This window comes from Sminthopsis crassicaudata, chromosome 1 (assembly GCF_048593235.1).
Source record: "Sminthopsis crassicaudata isolate SCR6 chromosome 1, ASM4859323v1, whole genome shotgun sequence".
Taxonomy (NCBI): Eukaryota; Metazoa; Chordata; class Mammalia; order Dasyuromorphia; family Dasyuridae; genus Sminthopsis; species Sminthopsis crassicaudata.
Window position 1 is genome coordinate 359,460,418 of NC_133617.1, and position 7,519 is coordinate 359,467,936.

At 30.8% G+C, this 7,519-nt stretch overlaps 1 pseudogene; it reads left to right on the top strand.

Annotated features, from left to right (window-relative positions):
- Positions 1-6,680: 6,680 nt before the first annotated feature.
- On the top strand, positions 6,681-7,226 carry LOC141549995 (translationally-controlled tumor protein homolog pseudogene; annotated as a pseudogene).
- The last annotated feature ends 293 nt before the right edge of the window (positions 7,227-7,519 follow it).

A 7,519-nucleotide genomic window follows, 5' to 3' on the forward strand; every position in this document is an offset into this window, starting at 1 on the left:
TTGGGTTTGGAAGGGATCATTCTTCTGAATGTTGATGGATCTATCTATCTACTCAATCATTTATCTATTTATAAGATCATTTAATATAATTAATTAATATATTATCAACAGAATATTGTTTGTATCATCTCTTGTTTAATATTAATAACATTTTATTAATTATTATTTTTTATTTAGAAAACTGGATATGTGACTTGATATTGGAAATTATTAGGGAAGTAATACCCATTACCAATCCAGGGAATTACCTGAAATTTATATATGTCCTGGAGGTACTGAAAGATTATGTGATTTGGTCAGGATCACAAGCTAATATGTGTCAGAATCAGGACTTAAACCCTGAATTTGTGATTCTGATAGTATTCTTTACTATTCTATTTATTCTTTAATTTCTTTATCTTTAAATAAACAATGAAAATGGGTAATAAATTCTTTAATTTTAAATCATCTCCAAATGAGTAATTCTTTTTCTATTTTATTGCAATCTATTCTTTATTCCACTGTCAGACCAATTTTTCCTACACAAAAATCCAATCAAGTCTGTCTACTTTCTTTTGTCAAATGAGTAAAATATAAATGCTTTGTTTAATGCTGAAATCTCCCTATAATCTACCATAAAGTTGAATTTCCAATATAGCTAATTTTATTCCTCTCCAAATATTCCATGCAGCAGCTAAAGAGTTCCAGGAAGATGAACTGAATTTTCTTGCCTTCTATTATTTGTTCTATTCTTTTCCATTTCTTGAATTTTCTATATTTACTTTTTCAACTATTGAATTTCTGCTTATACTATAAAGCCAAAATCATAATCCAACTTTATACAAAGCATTTCCATATTTTCACTTAATAAATTATTATTTTTTTTATTTCGATGAACTTACAAAGTGCTAGGCCACTTCTTTAAAGTAGTTGGTACATTTGATTTTCCATCTTATATTTTAAAACAGTTCAGCTAGTTGCTTTAAAAAGTGGTTAAATGATAGAGTAATCATTAATAAATCAGTGTTAAAAAGAAGAAAAATTTATAGCAGGTTACCTTGTTATCTGCTCTTGGCCATGTATCCAACTATAATATGTTTATCAATTATTTGGATAAATACATAGCTGTTATATAATCATCCAATAAATGGATAACACAAAATTTAGAGAGTTTAATAAAAATGCTAAACAAATGACGTGAGTTTAAAAATTAATCAAACAAAAGGATGGGTAAAATTTCATTTAACTAAAATTAATTTGAATAAATTTAAAGATATGATCTTGGGTCAAATAAATAAAAAATAACTCCCAAAGCAGGGGACAGATAAAACATATCACCCACAATCCACATGAAAAACAAACAAAAAACAACTAAGGGTTTTATTGGAAAACAAGCTTAAAATAAATCAAAACTGTGACAGAAAAACTATGTTGTTTTAAGATTCCTCAATGGAAAAAATACTGAAATAATTAAATTGTAGTTTTGATATATTTAGCTCTGATTTGACCACATAATTCTGTGGTTTCCTCCAATTAATGTGAGCTCCTTAATAATAGGGACTGTCCATTTTCTTTTTGTTTTTATTCCTGAAACCTAAGTCAATACTTAGTTCATCATGAACATTTAATAAATGCTAGTTAATTGAGTGATTGATTCACTTGGCAATCTCATCACTTGATAAATTTAACTGTTATATTTACTCAGATGACTCTCAGGTCCATGGATGCAATCCCAGTCGTAATCTTGACTGTAATCCTTTATCACCAGTTGTTTGTGGGGTATTTTATACTAGACTTCCTAAAGAAAACTTAAATTCATCTTGTTCAAAACTGAACTTTTTCTATTTGATCCCTAGTTTTCCTTCTTTATTTTATTTTATTTTATTTTATTTTCATTTTGAAGTAAGCCACTCACATCCTTCTACTATTTCAAATTTATTTTTTGTCATTATCTGCTGCTTTCTATTTCTCTCCCATACCACATAAAATTAGCTGTCAAATCCTGCCCTTATGGCTTAAATACTCTCACTTTTTCTACTTATTAAGCTTATTTTAGGCTATCATCACATCTTGCCTAGATATGGCACCAAATCTGTAATCTGTCTTCCTCTCTCAAGTTTTTCAACCTTATAATCTATAGCACACTGATGCAACAATACCTTTTCCTCACCATATGAGATTCCTACTCAACACTCTGAGCTTTCTATTGTTTCTAAAAATACAATAACTCTTGTTCAGCTTTTAAACCCAATATAGTCTAAATCTAACCTATTGTTCAGGTTCATTGAATATTACTCCACATAACCTGTGTGATTCAATCAAATTGGTCTTCTCTCTGTTTCTCATAGTAGTGCATCTCTCATATCTGTGTCTTTGTACTGTACAATCCTTATGTGAAGGATCTGCACATGTAATAAAAATAGTCTTGATGAAAACATAAAATTGAGCAGGAAAATGTTCAAAGAAGACCCTCTGAAGCAGATTACAGACACTGAACTGGACTGAAGAACATATATTCATACTAATTCAATTGACTTATAGCTACAATTGTGTTCAATTGATACTAATATTTAAATATTTTTCTCCAAAAAGCTGTCTCAGACATGTATATTAAAACTAGACAAGATTTTATAGTAGACACAATCACAAAGATACTTTTATTCAAGTAACTTGATTTTCACTATCAAGTGAATAAACATCATCAACACAAAAATGGAAAAGATAGTCATAAAAGATGATTTTTTCTCATGGAAAATTTACTTCAGAAAATCTAAATAATTTCCCAAAAATGGCATAATTCTTCAAGTTTCCTATTTGTGAATGACATAATTCTTGTTGCTTCAAGGTCCATGCAAAACTATAGGTTCTCTTTGATTGAAAAATGCATATTACTCTGATTGTGACATAAATTTAGATAAGCATTCTATTGATATAGCAATTCTGTAAATATGATTCAAAAAGGAAATACAAATACACAATGAGTTTGGTCCAGAATTTTATGAGAGAATATCAGGCTGAATTGCATTAGGGAAATTGTAGAGCATTGTCAGTTGTTCTAACTTTTTATGTGCCAAAAAAGAAATCTATCTGTATAAACAATTATATTCTCCCAGTGACTATTTGGCTGCTAATCATAGCCCACCATGATTAAAAAAAAATAGTACCGTGTAAGACCCAAAATAGAACTGAAAAGTGTATCACAGAATAAAGCAGTGATCCTCAAATTTTTTAAATAGCGGAGGCAGTTCACTGTCCCTCAGACTGTTGGAGGGCCGGACTATGTAAAAACAAAAACTCACACTCTGTCTCCTCCCCTCAGCCCATTTGCCATAACCTAGCGGGCTGCATAAACATCCTCAGCTGGCCACATCTGGCCTGTGGGTGGTAGTTTCAGAACCCCGGTATAACCTACCAATGATGGCTTGTGAATGAAATATAAACTAAAATATGTCATTAAAAACATGTATTGAGATAAGGAGGTAGACAGGAATGAAATGTAGAGAGAATATAGAATAACATATGGACAGAATATCATATGAAATGCACACACATACACAACACAAAGCTATTAGTGAGTTACATATATTTATGTAGAAGATTTACAGGAACAATGGGTTAAAGTTTGTCCAGAAAGGAAAATATATAAAGATTGTTATCTGAGCTTTTGAAAGAAATGGTAATATTCATGAGATATATATCCCTTGCAAAATGAATTGAAATGCAGTGATTGAAAAGCTTCTTAAAATTGATCTTTTAGAAGCCTTTACTTTTTAAAAAAATCTTAATTTTTATGAATTTTATCTTCCTACCACTATTTTAAAAGTTCATAGTAAGCTCTAAGCAAATGAACTAGATTATTATGTATTAAATATTATGCTTTTTGAATAAAAAATAAAACATTCAAGTTGTTAAATGTCTTAGACATTTTGCCAAATATTCAGAAACAAGGGTAAAAGAATTTCCTCTTTTATTTTTTATGTAGTATTTCTTCCACTTTTTAATTCATTTTCTTTTAAAAGATGAACTCATCAGAATATCCTCTGTGCTCATATTGGGTGCTGCCTTTGTTGAGACTCAGGGTATGCCTATATACTATCTGTTAGCTTAATGAAGAGTTGAAAATTGAATCAGCTGTCTAGTATTTGGTCCATTTTAAATCAAGGATCTGTTTGTTTAGATAAATTCAAATGTTTGTGTGAACATATTTTGCATGCATTTGTGTTTTCTTGTTATTGCCTTTCATCCATATGTTTTGGCATCATATAGACACAGCTATAATTAAAAGATTTTCTAAAAGGTTTGCACATATTCTTGGCAGAACGGTTTAATAAATTCAGATATCTGAGAAGGACAACTGAATTAGGGATACTTCATTCATTTTTAATAGCGAGGTTATAGGTAGAGACTTTATCCTGAAAAGGCGGATCCATGATATTGCATTATACTGTATAATCTGCAATAAAGAGCCAGTTTCATTTGCTTCTTTCCTCTTTTACACACTAAGTCTTGTGCATTTAAAATAGATCATTTTTTTCCTGATACTTGAACTTTACATATTCAATAACATGAGGGAATAGAGAGTAAAAGCCATTGTCTAACACATATCTCCTAGTCCTTTTGGAAGAAAAAATTGAAATATGCATTCAGTGAATTCATTTAAGCAACTATTATATCCAAAACATATTTTCCTATAAAAACAACAAACATTTCACTATTTGCCAAAACTACAACGTATTACTGAATCATTTTTATTCGTACACTGCAGATTTGGACAAAAAAACAAAAAAAAATACATATTTTAAAATGTTAACAACTTCCTCATTAGCTTAGGAAATAGATACACATACAAATATTGCGTGCATACACATGTAATACATGTATAAACATATGCATATATTCATTATTCCATGTAACAGTTTCTAAATAAAATTTTTAATAGCAAAATTGGTGTGTTATACTCTGGGTGCTCCAACAATATCTTAAATGATCAGAAAATGACAAAGAAAATGCTAGCAACTGACTTCAAAAAATAAATAACATAATGTTTTCATAAGCTAGGAAGGACCCTAAAGATCACTTTTTTCAAGAGCTCTTATGCTTATTTTGTGTCCTGGACCCCTTTGACAATCTAGCCTTTGGGATACTTCATAAAATCATGTTTTTAAATGCCTAGCATAAAATATGTACACTTATAAAGGAAATCAATTATATTGAAATACAGCTGTCAAAATGATAATAAAGCAAGTTCAATGATCATGATAAGAACTCCTTATGTAGACCAATTTCATTTCATGTCCCTGCACCTCCCACACCCAGTCCTCTCTCCATTTTACAGATGAAAAATAGGAGGTATAGAGTACTGTTAATTTTTCAGTTTCACACCACTAATCATTTATTTCATCACAATATTATTTCATTATATTCATGTATTATAATGCATTTAGCCATTCCCACTAGATGGACACCCCCTTAGCTTCTAGTTCTTTTCAAACATTAAATGAGCTGATTAGCAAACTTTTAAAGGACCAGATTAAATTCATTTCTGTTCTGAATTCTGCCCATCACCAGTAGACTTGGTCTCTCTGCTGTTGTGATTGGAACTAAGGAAATTTCAGGTAACTCCCTATATCTACTTCTCTTAAAGAGGATAACAAGCCTATCAGTTTCATTTGAAATTTATAATCAGAATGCTAGTGGATATTTTACACTGTGAAGACATACCAAGGCTAACATTGTTTTCAAAGAGAAATATGATAAGCAATAAGCCTATCATTCAGTCACAAAATACTATTTTAGAAATGACCAGCTTAATAAAATATTTCATTATTTTAAGAAAAAAAATCAGTTTTCTTCATTTTCCATTTGCTATTCTAGACTGAAAAATCACCAAATATTACTGTAAACTAAAGAATAACATAAGAAAATCTTAATTTTCGATAGTCCAAATATCATATATATTTATATGTGTGTGTGTTTGTGTGGATGTGTGTGTGTGTGTGTGTGTACACAGTTAGCCTGAAATTTATTAAGTCTTTCTCCCCCAGAAGATCCCACAGATAATAGCTTTAAACTGTCTCAAAGTAACTGAAATCAAACTTTTAGTTCTTTTTTTTTAATAAAAGGTACAATGGTCATTTAAGTGTGAAGATAAAATGGAATAGCAATATATTACATTAAGCAAAATTTTCTTTTAGGTCTTTAAAAACACACGTGTATCCCTATATATGTATAAACATTTATTTAGAACTGCATTTTCAAACTTTGAGCTAATTTTTAAAACCTTATTGATTAAATAGCTTATGAGAGTAATTTCTCTATCCTTCACTAATTTAGACAGTTGGTTTGGAAAAAATAAAAATAGTAGCAGTCTGGTTTCAGAAATTATAGAACTTAATTCCTTGAATTTCCATTTTGATGGGCAACTATGTGTAAGATATAATTTACGTAAGCCAATATGGGATATAATTCAGTTTAGGATCTTTGGGAAACAGGGCTGTGTGCGTAGCGAGTAAGGGAATGTGCTCTCTATATACAGGTGGGGAGCAGGTGATGTGATCTTTTCTGTCCACTTTAACCCCATCACCCACCCCACCACCTACCTCCCATCCCCAGCCATGTGCTACTTTGACTGCATCTCGATATGGAGCTGCTGAACCCTACAGCACTAGCACCACTGCTTCAGACTCCCTCATTTTGCTGCCATGATCATCCAGTGGGAACTCATTAGCCATGGGACTAGATGTTCTCTGAAATTTACAAGATTCAGGAGAACCCAAAATTCTGGAGGTAGATGGTCAGTAGGACAGGGTACCAATGATGATTCACTCATCAGTGTAAATGCCTCTGCTGAATGTCCTGAAGGTGAAGTAACAGATGCCTCTGTAAATACTGCAATTGACATAGTAACAAACCATAAGCTGTATGTAAGAAAGCATTACACCTCCCACAAATAAATCCTATAAAATACATCAAAGACTACATGAAATTAATCAAAGGCAGATCTGAAGAACATAAGCCAGAAGGGAGATGCAGAACAAATCAAACATATCTTTGCTAATTTTAAAATCATTTTTCAATTTCAGATTTAAAAAGCAGTTCTTTATAGGTCAAAACATGAATCCAAATGTTATGGTGGTTCTCTTAGACTTTGATGAAAATGGTGTATGTATGATTTCTTTAAGGATGGTTTAGAAATAGAGAAATGTTTACAAATTCAAATGATTACTTTGAATCACCTGTCATTATAACTGGCTGCTGCTTTTTATCATCTTCTCATCATCGAGACTTGGACAAACTTGGACTAATGTCACCTTGAGTTTTATTCAAGTATGTTTGACCTTGATTTATTTCCACTGAAGGCATTATTGTTGTTGTTATTGTTGTTGTTTTTAATCTGATATGTAGATTGTCTAAAATAGCATGAATTTAAATCTCCTTCCCCCCCTCAAAAAAGAAATATGGTTTGAAATCTATTGATAACATTAACAACATAACTTTAAAAGTATGAACTTTATGTAGCATATTTATAACGACAAATAGT